A 14,998-nucleotide genomic window follows, 5' to 3' on the forward strand; every position below is an offset into this window, starting at 1 on the left:
TTCCCAAGACCAGTGCTGTCTTCTTCAGGGTTCCCTCAGTGGGTGTGACACAAGACAAAACTAGACAATGAGAGCACTTTCCCTAAATTGCTTTCAAAAATGTTCTAGAAAGTTTTAGAAGGAATTCTGTGGTGAGCTGGGTACCACCTATGGGACAGCTTCATCTGTAATATCAGATCATTACCAACTCGCATGCAAATGGTGTCCCTGGATTCCCAGGCTGTGCTATCCTTGGAGGAGAAAGGGGTCCACCTTCAAAAGAGGCTTGCCTCTGCCTCGGGCAGGCCACTTCCGGTCAAAACCCCTCGGCACCAAACTTGTCAGGGTCCAAGCTGGTTATTGTTGTTGTTATTGTTTAGGTGAACACACAAAATACGGGGTCCACCATAGCATCTTCTGTCACACATGCTAAGGTTGTTTTCATTTTGCCCTCCTCCATCTGTTCTCCTTCCCTCACCACGTCCGAGCTCCTGCTGTCTTCTCACACGTCCCCCTTGACCTCTCACCATGGCATTTCCCACCCCCTTATGATCTCTCCTTCCCTCTCCCATTCCCCTTTCTAGTTTTATAACCTGCAAACAAACACATATGAATGCATACACATATATGCGCACGCGCACGTACGCGCCTACACACACACACACACACACACACACGTTTTAAATCTCGGTTCTGTGTTTGAGAAAACACTCATTCTTTCTGAGTCTGGATTATTCTTGCTTAACATGAGGATTTCCGGTTACATCTATTTTCCTGCAAGTATCATAATTTCATTTTTCTTTACGGTTGAATAAAAATTGTGGTTATGAACTGCGCCCTAACCATTGTAGAGTCTACCCAGTCCTTCCCAGGTAATCATTCTTAATATCAAGCCTCTTGCCTGCAGCCCTCTCCTGCCAATATTTAATGCCCTGGAAATCTGTATGGCTACATCTGCAGATGGCTGCCTTCCAGGCCCTCCCCGGGAACTAGTGGCACCACAGCGCCCCCTGCTGGCAAAGTCTCAGAAACCACTTTCTAGGTCGCCTAGCTTGAACTTGGCCGTGAGGTTCAGAGTCCTAAACTAGGCTTCTTGATTCAGGCCAGTAATCCCATTACTAAGGAGATTTAGGCTGCAGGATCTTGAGTTCACGGCAAGTCTGGGCTACAAGAAAACACAAACATGGGGTCCACTACCGTTGTTCTTTGGAGAGAGAGCTATGAAGAGATGTCTTTTCTTCTGGCTCTCTCTTCCCGTTCTTTCCACGGGGTTTCACTGTGAGAGGGAATGCCAACGACACTGGGACAGACCTCCAGAGGAGACTTCACATGGAGGAAAACGACCAGAGAATAGCAGTGGTAAATCCAGGGTGCGGTCACCTGAAGCCTCCTTCACAGGACTGCACTTGCTGGACAGGAGCAGGCGGGATGGGAAAGGAGGCACTGGGTGAGCAGAGCAGAGCAGAGCGTGGGCAGAGCCCTGGCTTTCCCCCTGGCAGAAATGACCTTGGACTCTGACCCTCCTATGCCTACTTCCAAGCACCAGGTTACTATCATGAGCCACCATACCTGGCTCTACCCTTTTCTTAACTACAGTTTTTTTGTTATTCATTTTCTTTATTCTGGTGCCTTCCAATCGTTTTCTTCTTCCTTTGCTAAAAGTATCCTTTTCTAAGCTGGGCAGGGTGACATATGTCTGCAATCACTTGGCTGATGGAGGCAGGCGAATCAAGAATTCAAATGTAGCCTCAGCTACAAAGAAAGATTAAAGCCAGCCTGGACTATATGGTATCCTATCTAGAAAGAAAAGAGTACTTGCTTCTGCAGTACATACACTAAAATTGGAACAATGCATGGAGGATTAGCATGACCCCAGAGCAAGGGTGACATGCAAATTCATGAAGCATTCCATATTTTTCGCAGTGAGGTGACCCAGATCCAGAAAGACAAACATGGCATGTCCTCACTCACAAGTGGTTATTAGCTGTAAAGTAAAAGATGACCATGCTACAATCCACAGACCCAGAGAGGCTAGGTAAGAAGGAGAGCTTATGGGGGACTCGTGGATATCCAGGAAGGGGAGAGAGGATATTTTGCTGGTGGAATAGAGGTGGGCTGGGTTGGAACAGGAGGGATCAACGGGGGGGTTGGGGATGATGGGAGAAACCACTGGAATTGGGGGGCATTTTGGAGGTGAGGTGGAAACCTAGTGCAGTGGAAACTCTATGGAATCTGTGACAGTAACCCTTGCAGAGACCCCTGGGAATGGGGGACATGGAGCCTGAACACAGGCCATCTCTGTAACCAGGCAAGGCCACAAGTGGAGTGTTGGGACCCCAACTCAGCCACAAAACCTTTGACCTACAGTTTGTCCTGCCTATGGAGTGTTCTGAGACCAGAGCCTAGCAAAATCCTCATCAAAGAGACCAGAGAGACTTCATCCAGCAACTGATAGGACCAGATGAAGCAACTCAGAGCCAATCTACAGGTGAAACTTAGGGAGTCCTGTGGAGGAGGAGGAAGAGGAGGAGGAGGAGGAGGAGGAGGAGGAGGAAGAGGAGGAGGAAGAGGAGGAGGAGGAGGACTCAGAAGGGTCGGGGACACCATGAGAATGTGGCCCACAGAACTGACCAGGATTCATGGGGACTGAAAGAGGCCAGGGAGCCTGTGCCACTCTGACCTAGGACCCCTGTATATGTGTTGTGGTAAGTAGCTTGGTGTTCTCATGAGACCCCTAATGGTGGGAGTGAGGGATTGCTGACTCTTTTGCCTACTTATGGGACCCTTTTCCTCCCGCTGGGTTGCCTTGTCCAGCCTTGATGGGACGGTATATACTGGTCTTATTGTAGCACATTAGGCCGTGTTTGGTTGTTATCCCTGGGAGGCCTTCTCTTTTCTGAGGGGAGACAGAGGGAGGGTGAATCCGGGGAAGAGGAGGAGTGGTGGGGGAAGACTGGGGGAAGGGAGAGAGGGGAAACTTCGGTAGGGATGTAAGAGATGAGAGATTTTCAAACTGTGTTTAAACATTTTCCATTCCTCCTTCAGTGTGAGTTTCCTACAATTTTTGTTCACACTTCATTTTGTAATTCAGTAGCCAAAGCCTTGCTTATCTTGGCTCATTTCTGAATTCTTACACAAACGCCCGTACTTGCTAGACAAAGACTAAAAAGAAAGCCTGGACTTCTCCCTGAATCTGCTCAAAGAATTCCTCCTTGTGGTTGGGGATGTGGCTCAGTTGGAAAAGTGCTTGCCTTAGATCCATGAAGCCCTGGGTTTGATGCCCAGCACCACGTGAAAACGGACGTGGTAGCTCACACCTATAACCCTAGCACTAATGAAGAGGAGACAGGAGCGAGGAACCCCAAAGTCATCTCTCGGTGTAAAGCGAATTTGAAGCCAGCCTGGAATATGTATGAGCCTACCGCTAAATAAGTAAATAAACAAATGGCTCCCTGGCTGCCTTGTCTCTGTACTGCCGTTCACGGTGACCTACAGCGGCACTTTGTTTCTGATTTCCCACCCTCTCCCCACCAGACTTCATGTTGAAAAGATTTGCCCTACTTTCCTATCCCGTATTCCTGATCGTACAGCCTCAAAGTCAAGGGAAGACCAGCTTGGTCCTTACTACATTAAAGCTGTGAGAGGGCAGGCAGGATGGCTCAGTGGGTAAAAACACTCAGGGCTCAGCCTGATAACCTGAGTTCAGTCCCCAGGACACACACAGTGAAAGGGTTAACCCAGTTTCTTCAAGTCGTCCTCTGACCGCCATACACACACACACACACACACACACTTGCTAAACAAATAAGCAAATGTTAAAAAATTGAAAATCATTTTTCTCTGCCTTGGTTCTCTTGGGTCGTACCTCTCTGTCTCCATCCCTGTCTGTGTCTCCTTGTAATTCATAAGAACCAGAGTATGGATCACGTAAGTGTCTCCATTTTTACATGCGAGGGGCAGCTACGCCTGAGCTGAAATTAACACCCTTTCAGGAGAAGTATGTGTATTTTTAGAGCACAGTAAAATGAAAACGGGAAGACCAGAGTTTTAAAATAAGCCTTTTCTATAGAAATTCAGAATGGCAATGTTTGGACAGATGGGAGCGGGGGGGGGGGGGGGCGTCCGTGAGAAGAGAATTAGTCAGAGTCACCCCTTGTGCATGGGGCAGGCTCATAAACTACAGCTTTTCACACTGGGATTTGAACAATGAACAGTTCCCATAGACTATTGTGTTTTGGCGTCTCTAATTAAGGGCTAATTAAATGCCTATTTTATTGCATGTCTACTTTTTCAAAAGTTTCAGGGTTTCCCAGATTCCTGCTACTGTGTGTACTGAATCAGCCTGTCGACTCAGCTACCTGCAAACATGTTCCTAGGACAGAAAGATGATCTGAAAGCCGCCTTCAAAACAGGGCACATAGCTGGAAGCTTCATCACTCGTGGGGCCGTGGAAACATGGGGACCGCAGAAGACCCCAGCTTTCCCCTGTCACAATCCTAGTTCTAGTCACGATAAGGCATAGCCTGTTGTTCTCCTCCGTTGATTGTTCTTTCTGTTGTGGTGCTGAGGACAGAACCCAGGGTCTCTCATCTGCCAGGAAAGTGTTCTACCACTGAGTCATACCATCAGTGGATAGGATAAAATCAAAAGTAAGAGGGTGTGTGCGTGCTAGTGTGTGCACGAAGATTGCAAGGTAAGTGAGAAATACAATCGAACTTTATTTTATGCATAAAGTATTTTTAAATTTTTTGTTTGTTTTTGTTTTCTGAGATAGGGTTTTTCTGTGTAACAGCCCTGCCTGTCCTGGAACTCACTCCATAGACCAGGTTGGCCTTGAATTCACTGAGATCCACCTGCCTCTGCCTCCCAAGTGCTGGGATTAAAGGCATGCACCACCATCACCCAGCAATTTTTAATTTTTTGGTACAGTTGGTTACATTTGCAGGAACACTCTTCCACCGGGCCACATCTCTAGCTCTCTTTAATCTTTAAAAAAAAAAAAAAGCAGAGCAGCCTTCGGAGATCCCGTGGATCGGTGTCTTGCTTCAACAGTATTTGGATGGAACAGACCCGGGGCCTCCCTTTGTTAGCTTCCACAGCTCCTCATCTGCAGTCGCAGCCTCCAGGACCATCACCTCACCGCCTTCTGCTCCCAGGACCAACCAGCACCGTCTATTTGCGGATAGCTCCAAACTGCATCTCAGCCGTGACCTCCCAGATTCGTCAGAATATTCCACCGAAGTGGAGGCTGCCGTGAACCGCCTGGTTAACATGCATCTGAGGGCCTCCTACACCGACCTCTCTTTGGGCTACTATTTCGATCCGGATGATGTGGCTCTGGAGGGTGTAGGCCACTTCTTCTGCGAATTGGCCGAGGAGAAGCGCGAGGGCGCCGAGCGTCTCCTCAAGTTGCAGAACGATCGCCGAGGCCGTGCACTCTTTTAGGATGTGCAGAAGCCATCTCAAGATGAGTGGGGTAAAACCCAGGAGGCCATGGAAGCTGCCCTGGCCTTGGAGAAGAACTTGAACCAGGCCCTCTTGGATCTTCATTCCCTGGGCTCTGCCCGCACAGATCCTCATCTCTGTGACTTCCTTGAAAACCACTTCCTGAATGAGGAGGTGAAGGTCATCAAGAAGATGGGCAACCACCTGACCAACCTCCGCAGGTTGGCTGCTGAGCCCCAGGCATCTCTGGGCGAGTACCTCTTTGAGCGGCTCACTCTCAAGCATGATTAGGAGGCCTCTCCTTCCAAGGGGCTCCCACCTCTGCTCTGCACCAGCCCGCCTCAGGCCCTTCACCCTAACCTCTCAAGAAGCCACTAGGCAGCTTTGTAACGCCCTGGAGTCCCTCTCAAGTCTTGGACCAAGCAAAAATAAAGCCTTTTGAAACAGAAAAAAAAAGCAAACAAAATAAAAACTTTGAGACAGAGTTTCTCTAAATTTCTCAAGATAGCTCTAAATGTGCAATCCTCTGCCCCCCCCCCCCCCCCCAAGCAGCTGGGATGTCAGGCCTTCAATCCCAGACTGGCTCATAAGAGGACTCTGATTATTAACATAGGAGACAGGACATGCTGTTGCTGGGCTGGTGTGCCGAAGCTAGCCCGGTGTGCCGAAGCTAGCCAGGTGTGCCGAAGCTAGAATGGGCCCCAGCCCCGCCTTGCTTCCCACATCCCTAGATGAAATCCATTGCTTGTTCCCTGAATTCCCAAACTTGACATCCTCCAGGATTTCCTTCCTCAAATGGGTCCCTCTATTGGAAATAAAGAGCAATGCAACCAGGTGCTGTTGGGCTTTAATCCCAGCACTCCAGGAGGCAGAGGCAGGCAGACCTCTGATTTCAAAGCCAGCCTGGTTTACAAAGGAGTTCCAGGACAGCCAGGACTACACAGAGAAACCCTGACTTGAAAACCAAAACATTTAAAAAAAATAATAAGAATTTAAAAATGCAAAACAGCCTGCCTTTCTCCCAGCTTGGCATGTATTCAAGATGCCAAGCTGTTCCTCAAACTATTCCTTCCTTGATCTGGATGTTGGTCACCTGGCCCCACTGGCCACCATGTTTTAAGCCGAGACTGTCTTGATTATATTGAGCATATTCCTATGCTCAGGAATGTCCTCCCGCAAATGCTGCCTGGGTGGGTGAACTGGTTTAGGGGAGTCCCACACCATCACTATGCTCAGGAATGTCCTCCCGCAAATGCTGGCTGGGTGGGTGAACTGGTTTAGGGGAGTCCCACACCATCACTCTTCCACCAATCAAATTCTACATGGAGGAGCAGGGTGCTAAGGTGACAGACAGAAGCAAAAGCCATCATTACCGGGAAACATCTCGACTGTGGTAGGCGCTCGGAGAACTGTAGACGAGTGTCTAAATCTGGCACTGGGGATCCCGTGCCAACACATCTCCATCTTAGTGCTAACTAGGTCGCCTCAAAACCACTGCAGGGAACCCACACAACAGGTGAGCTCAAGGGCTGGGTGCAGTGGGGCACACCAGAACTCAGGAGGCGGAGACAGGACTGATGTGGGTTCAAAGCCAATGTGTACCACAAACGAAGACCCTGCCTCAAACCAAAGGCAGGGCACTCGGTCTCAGAGCTGAAGATTTATAGCTTGGAGGATGGGAAGCCACACTTGGCGTGCAGAACTTTGCACAGGGTGGATCTCATCTAGGCAACCCTTAACAGGGCGGCTGTACTTCCATTTTGTCTTAGTGGCATTTTCTGGATCCTGTCCCTCAAGGATAACAGTAGACAATGCTGCGCAATGCAGGGCAGCCTAGCAGCCTGAGCTGCTGGCCTTATCCACCCAGGTCATGCTTTTGAAAACTCACTGTGGAGTCTGCCCAAGATATTTATGACCCATGGTAAACTATTTCTTCAAATGTCTTGTAGTAGACTTTAAAATTCAATGCAAGCACATTAAATGATATCTTGCTTTGTTTTAGGAAGGCATTCCCTGGAGACAGCAGGAGAGGCGGGCAGTCCCCAAAGAGTGCCAGTAGGGCATGCCCTGGTCCGGAAGCTGTCCCTGCAGCGTCACTGTGCCCGTCAGGGTAGCTCTTCCTGCTTTTCACTGAATTATCCTAAGAGCCATGATTTTAAGTTGGCTCGGAACTGAACTTGTCAAACTGATTCCATCCCATGGAAGACACCATCGTCTGTAGAGGTCGAAACTCCTGTGAGTCTTTGGAGACTTGATTGGAAGCAAGTGGTGCAGCCGCTCTGTTCAGCAGCATCCTAAAACCTGTGCTTCCCCGGGAGAGAACTGAGGGAGGTAGGAAACGTTTGACCTTTCCTGCCCGGAGCGGCTTCCATAGCACAGGCTGTGCGAATGCCATTTAGGGGGCTCTGACCTTTTCCTCCCTTTCACCAGACCTGGCCTCTGTAGATGCCTGAGTAGAAGCCACCTGTGGCTCTCCCAGCCCCTCCTCGGGTCTTCCTAGAAATGATCCTATCGTGAGATCTATGTAGGGAAACAATATAAAGCCTTGAGTGTGGGGTGTGACGGCTCTGGGAGTGAGGGTGCTTCTCGCCAGTCCTGATGGCCTGAGCTGTCCCCAGACCTACATGGTGGGAAGAGAGAACCAGCTTCCACAGGCTCTTTGCCTTTGCTGGGGCACCAACTGTGTCCCCCAATAAACAAACACAAGTGTATGTGTGTGTGTGTGTGTGTGTGTGTGTGTGTGTGTACTCTCTTGAACTTACAACTGAGTCAAAGCCTCAGTGTCGGAGCCAAAGGGTCTTCTTGCTTGTTTTTCTTCCTCTAAGTACTCTGGAAGACCCAGGCGTGGGCTGAAAAGTTAGCTTGGGTACTAGAGTGCTTGCCTAGCGTGCATAAAACCCCAGCTTTAATCCTTAGCATCAAATAAATCGTGTATGCTTGTATGTACAATTCCAGCTCTCGGGAGATGGAAGTCAGCTACACGGCCACTTTCAGTCCGCCTGGGATACATAAGACCCTGTCTCAGACAAACAAAACAAAGCAGCGATGACCAGCAGAATGACAGAATCCATGTCAAGTCTCATTTGGCCCTTTCTTTTTCTCCTTTTTCCTTTTACTTTTCTTTTGTTTTTTTAAGACAAGGTTTCTCTGTAGCTTTGGAGCCTACCTCACTCTGTAGACCAGATTGGTTTCGAACTCACAGAGATCCGCCCGTCTCTACCTCCTGAGTGCTGGGATTAATGGCGTGTGCCACCACAACCAGGCTGTCTTTTTCTCAAATGTCCTGCCACTGACATTTGAGTATTGAAAACAACTTTTACAACAAAAGACTTTTTTATTATTATTACTTTTAAAAATTGTTTTTAGCCAGGCGGTGGTGGCACACACCTCTAATCCCAGCACCCAGGAGGCAAGTGGATTTGAGTTCAAGGCCAGCCTGGTCTACAGAGTAAGTTTCAGGACAGTCAGGGAGGGTTACACTGTCTTTATAAAAAAGATTTAAACAATTATGTATTTTTTGAGATTATAATTACCTCAGTTTCCCCTTCCCTTTACTCCCTTCTACCTCCCATATATCTCTCCTGGGTCTCTTTCAAGTCCATCACCTCTTTTTTCAGTGTTCTTTTATATGTGCATATATAGGTATATACACATTATATACGTTACCTGTGTGAATATATTACACATACATACACATATTCACATACGTGCAGCCTGCTCAGTCTTTTTGCTGTTCCTTGAATGTATGTCGCATGTTTTCAGGGCTGACCTTTTGGTGAGCTCTTCCCTGGGTAAAGCTAATTCTCCCAGTCTCGGCACTCCTTAGTTGGCGAAGTTCTTTGTGTAGCGTTGGTCCCCCGCGACCACACTCGCCCCCCCCCCATTACTCTATTGTCGTCTTTGTGTAGCCCACATTTAGGCAGTCATGTTGGAAGTCTTTGTGTGTAGTTTCTGACACAGTTTCACAGCAAACTCCCTGCCCCTCTGGCTCTCACAGTCTCTGTTCCTTCTGTGTGTTCTGTGTGTTCTGAATGCATCTGTTGGGACGAGGCTGCACAGCTCTGCGTTTTGACTGGCTGTGATTTTCTCTAATGGCCTTTGTTTAGGATTAGTATTAGTGGTGTTGTTTGTTTTTCGAGACAAGGTTTTGCTGTGTAGCTCTGGTTGTCCTGGAATTCGCTCTGTGACCAGGCTGGACTCGAACTTGGAGGAGGATTAATTTTTCATTATTTGTAGTTATCTGTACATGTTTGTGTCTGTGTGAACATTCATCCCAGTGTCTTCAGAGGCCAGAGGCATTGGATGCCCTGGATCTGGAGTTATAAGAGGTTGTGGCGCCAGGAACCGAACCCACGTCCTCTGTAGGAGCACTCTGCACTCTTAACTGAGCTGAGTCGTTTCTCCAGCCCACCTGGTTTTCTTTATATGAGACAAGGCCTTGCTAATTTTTCAAGGTGAACCTTGAGTTCTAGATCCTCCTGCCTCAGCCTCCTGAGTGGCTAGGATTAGAGGTGTATGCCACCATACCTGTCTCAAACCATATGATGGACACAATGCCAACCAGTACCTCAGCCTTGCTCTTCTGGACTCCTGGTCAACTTGAGGTAGGGGAAAGAGACAGGCTTTGGACCAGAAAGGAAGAGAATTACAGCCTTGCTAGAAAGTTCAGGAATATGGCTCAGTGGTAGAACTCTTGTCTTGAGGGTGCAAGGCCCTGGCTTCCATCCCCAGCACCGCACTTGCTCACTCGCTGTCTTGAGTGTGCAAGGCCCTGGCTTCCATCCCCAGCACCGCACTTGCTCACTCACCGTCTTGTGTGTGCAAGGCCCTGGGTTTCATCCCCAGCACCACACTTGCTCACTCCCTGTCTTGAGTGTGCAAGGCCCTGGGTTCCCCCCAGCACCTCACTTGCTCACTCCCTGTCTTGAGTGTGCAAGGCCCTGGGTTCCCCCCAGCACCTCACTTGCTCACTCCCTGTCTTGAGTAGGCAAGGCCCTGGGTTCCCCCCAGCACCTCACTTGCTCACTCCCTGTCTTGAGTAGGCAAGGCCCTGGGTTCCCCCCAGCACCTCACTTGCTCACTCCCTGTCTTGAGTGTGCAAGGCCCTGGCTTCCATCCCCAGCACTGCACTTGCTCACTCGCTGTCTTGAGTGTGCAAGGCTCTGGCTTCCATCCCTAGTGCTGCACTTGCTCACTTGCTGTCATCCCTAGCTGGGTGATCACTCACAATTTGACACCAACTGACTTGAGGCCCTACAGTACCTGTTGGAACCGACAGAAGGGGAAGCGGATCTCTTACCGATTATTGCTAGCTTCAGATGATGTCCCATCTCCCCGCTGGGCTTTCTTGCTAGTGTTTACAGCTGTCTGGAATCCGTCAAGCACTTGTTTATTTCCTCTGAGTGTTCCTGCTCCACCTCCTAGGAGCTCATCAGGAGCAGCAACCTGGATGACCGCCTTTGGTCGGGTCATTCACCATTGTCAAGGGGCATGCTTGCGTGGAGAAACGGGTCAGTGGATCCTGACTGGCTGAGTGGAGGTGAAAAGAGAGTGAGGCACGTGACAAAGGCACAGCAGCTGAGCTGTTTGGGTCTGTTTTGTTTTTTGTGGACTTGTACTGGACCACAGCAATGCACGGACCGTGAAACTCAGCTGGAGCTGGGTCCTCTCTGTTGTACCTGAGATCTTTCCTCGATTCTTTAGCTCTGTCCAAGAAAGCATGCTGAGGGATTATCACTAGATGGTGTGGATGAGAACTTAGCTTTAGGTACAGGGCATTTGGGGGTAGGTTGGCTGGCTCGCCCTAGTCTGTGGAGCCTTGTGGCTTCTTAAGTCATCCTGGACGCAGAGCTGTAGCTGTGACGGCAGTCCTTCAGTAGGTGGCGCTCTCTGCCAGAACACAGTCCTTCACAGTCCAGGGCTCAGCGTTACCGACAAGTCCTTGGAGTGCTGGGTAGCCGCGCTTCCTACTTCCCAGTCTGTGAGCCCCTCCCACACGCCGCCTCCCCTTCGTTCCTCTCCTCCGGTAGCGCTTTAGCCAGCGGTGTGGAGGGCGTGCTGATCTCCTAAAGCGACCAGGTGAGGGAAGGAAGAACACCGAGCTAACTCTTGTGCGAAGTCTAATTTGGTTTCTTTTGAGGTTTCATTTACTCAGTTATTCACCAAATTCGCAGATGTGGTGGGGTTTCGGGGTAGGAGCAGATTCTGAAACCCGGGTCTGCTGTTTATCGGCAGAACCAATTTCTACGTCTCAGCTTCCTCTTCTGTAAAGGGGGCGCAGGGCGAGAAGGCTCCTCAAACACTTGCTTCAAGGATTCACTAAATCCTGATTTCCAAAGTACAGGAACAAGTTTGTCAGATAAATATAGACTATCAGTATGCTGCTATGACCTGTTTAACTTCGTAACTGACACGTTATAACAGATACTTAAAAAAAACTCCACCTTTTTTTCAGGTTTATTTTTACATTGTAATTTATGTGAGTGTGTGTATATATGCCACAGGATGTGAGTGCCATACAGGAACCAAAAGAGGATACTGGGATTCCTGGGGCTGGACTTGGAGTACTCTGTAATCCCACTGTCAGGTTCCCAGTGTGAATGCTGGGAGCCAATGTCAGGTCTTCTGGAAGAACAGCAGTGACCACTCTCTTACCAGAACTGTCTCTCCAGCTCCATGGTGGGCTTGTGCGTGCCTGTGTGTGCACATGTATGTGAATGTGCGTGTGCGTGCGTGTGTGTTTGACAGTGTCACGCTACGAAGCCCTGGCTGGTCTGGAACTTACTATGTAGAACAGGCTGATCCCAAAGCATAGATTTCCATCTGCCTCCCAAATACCTGGAATGTAAGTATGGCTGGCCACTCATGTTTCCTTGATGTACACCTTCAAATAGCCTAGGGAACGGGCATCCTTGATTCATATTTTGCTGATGAAGGAAGTGAGGACAGGAGGGGTTAAATGACTTAAGGGGTGCTCAGGCTCTTCGGTTCACTCAGTGGGAGGCCTGAGGGTAATGGCTGCTCTCCAAAAGATACTTTTATCTTCCCTCACTGCAACGCAAGGAGTTCTGGGTCCCCGCTAGTGGGCTAGTGTGGCTAGTCGGCGTCTGAACCGCCATCACTGCAGTCTTAAGAGCTTCCTCGTGCCGCTGTGGTGGCGCACACCTTTAATGCCAGCACTCGGGAGGTAGAGGCAGGTGGATCTCTGAGTTCGAGGCCAGCCTGGTCTACAAAGCCAGTTCCAGGACAGCTAGGGCTGTTACACAGAGAAACCCTGTCTCGAAAAACAACAACAACAACAACAACAAAGAGCTTCCTCTGCAAACAGCAGCAGAAGCTGAGGGCTGGACACTGACCTCATCTTTTAGGTGTGCTCTGTCAACCTGTCAACAAACTGAGTAAGTGGACTCTGAAGGATTCTGGGAAGCCACCCTGACTTCAAGGGTGAGCAGGCAGGAGTGACATTAACACTGTGGTTCGATGTGTTCGTGTGCATGGTTTTATAAGAGTGTCTCCCTACGCAATCCTCAGCAGCTTCAATCATGCTGGCCTCAGTTTGTGGTGATTCTCCCGGGTGCTTGTCTTCGAAAGAGGCCTTCGAAACTCTTGGGACACAGTCAGAGGTGATGGACCACACCTGTCTCAGCAATGAGGAAGAACAGGCCGGGAAGATTTCAGGTTCCAGCGCACCGGAGACTAACTAAAAAAACCAAAACAAATCTTTGATTAAGAAATTATAATAAGGGAACTGGGCGGCAGTGGTGCACGCCTTTAATCCTGGCACTTGGGAGGCAGAGGTGAGTGGACCTCACTGAGTTAGAGGCAGACTGCTCCACAGAGTGAGTTCCAGGACAGCCAGGACTGGTACACAGAGAAACCTTGTCTAAAATCTCCCCATACACAAAAAAAGAAAGAAAGAAAAGAAAAGAAAAACGAAATTATAATAAGGGCTAGAAATGTAATTCAGTGGTCAAATACCTGGGTTCTATTTCTAGCAGGCACGTGCGTACACACACACACACACACACACGAGAGAGAGAGAGAGAGAGAGACAGAGACACACAGAGAGAAGCCCAAATTCTTCTTGCATTTTTAGCAGAGTGGTAATAGCTGTATTTGTTTTTCTATTTCTAATTGATATAGTTGTATAACTGGGATTTGGCCCAAGCCTAAGGTGTCCGTGGAAACCCTGTGGGTGTCAGGGACTTGTGTAACCTCCAGCAAACACCTAGCCACGTTGCGGTGCTCGGTGCTCTTCCTCACCCCGAGGTGTCGGTCTGCTGAGTCACCTCCAGCCTGCCTTCCCTCTGGGGGACGGAGAAGGCTGCTCTGTAATAGAACCATACTCTGTACTGGCAAAGCCTGCCCATTCTGGAGGCTCTGCTGAAGACTGGGCTCTTCTTGGCCTGGTACCTAGCAGAATAAAAAGGGTCACAGGCCACAAAATAGATTGTCCCTCCTTAGTTATCTAACGTCTAAAAAATAGGACCCGCGTGGACTGTGTGGCGTGTATGGTAGGCCTTCGGAGCACATGGGACTCGTTTACCTCGCTGGCGGGACGACATGCCCGGGAGTGGGCTCCGCACTCTTACCCATCCTGTTCCTGCCTGCGAGTCACCTTCGGTGGGGTCTCTCTGCTGTGCCTTGCTTGCCTCACTTACAGTGTGGAGGACAGCACTGCCCAACGCAAGGCTCTGGACCGGTAAACAGCCCCCTTGTTCCCAGGCAAAGGCTTCTCATTGTGTTCCCTGTACTTAGGTGTTTAGTAAGAGAGCGTCTTTTTTTTTTTTTGTTTGTTTTGTTTTTTGTTTTTCGAGACAGGGTTTCTCTGTAGCTTTGGTGCCTGTCCTGGAACTAGCTCTTGTAGACCAGGCTGGCCTCGAACTCACAGAGATCCGACTGCCTCTGCGTCCCGAGTGCTGGGATTAAAGGCGTATGCCACCACCGCCCGGCAAGAGAGCACCTTTAAACCCTCCACACACTGGGTCTAACCGCCTGCGCGGCTTGCTCGGGCAGGGCTAATTTACGAAGACTGAGACGCCCAGTGGGACTGCAACAATAAAAAGGCCTCTTTGCGAAACTGGGTGTTTATCATCACCGCCATTGAAAGCAACACCGGACTCGTGAAAGAAAGAAACTCTGTCGTTTGGAGGGGCAGGTTAGGGTCAGGTCCCCTGCAAAGGATTTTCCTACTCTCCGGCCCCAGCCTCAGTGTTCCCTCATTCTCAGCCTTCTTTCCTCCCTCCCCACCCTCCTCTGACGCCCTGCTCTCTGATGACGAACCTTCAAGATAACATACCACAAAAATCACAGAGATGAAATCAGGCGACAGGGCCGAGCCAGAGACCTAGTGCGTCGGATTGAACCCTGAGAGGAATCTCTGGACAGTCACCTCATTGGCTGGAGGATCAGAGGGGGTCATGCGCGACCTTTATCCAGGTGTGGCATTTTTAACAGATAACTAGACCAGGCGAAACTAAGAGTTGAGGTGTTTTGCCAAGAGGGTGGAGGGGTGGTGATGTCCTTCCTGCTCCCCAGCTGCCTCCACCCCGGCTGAGATCTTATCAGCAGAGGT

General features: G+C 49.5%; 1 non-coding gene and 1 pseudogene across 1 annotated transcript; both read left to right on the top strand.

The window, feature by feature from the left end:
- Positions 1-1,790: 1,790 nt before the first annotated feature.
- On the top strand, positions 1,791-1,897 carry LOC121458578. The gene has a single exon (XR_005975859.1). It is a non-coding gene; the product is annotated as a U6 spliceosomal RNA (small nuclear RNA).
- Positions 1,898-5,038: 3,141 nt separating this feature from the next.
- On the top strand, positions 5,039-5,731 carry LOC121458317 (annotated as a pseudogene).
- The last annotated feature ends 9,267 nt before the right edge of the window (positions 5,732-14,998 follow it).

Source organism: Microtus oregoni, unplaced genomic scaffold (genome assembly GCF_018167655.1).
Source record: "Microtus oregoni isolate MIOR12 unplaced genomic scaffold, Mior012 000017F_ref0000208, whole genome shotgun sequence".
NCBI classification, from domain to species: domain Eukaryota; kingdom Metazoa; phylum Chordata; class Mammalia; order Rodentia; family Cricetidae; genus Microtus; species Microtus oregoni.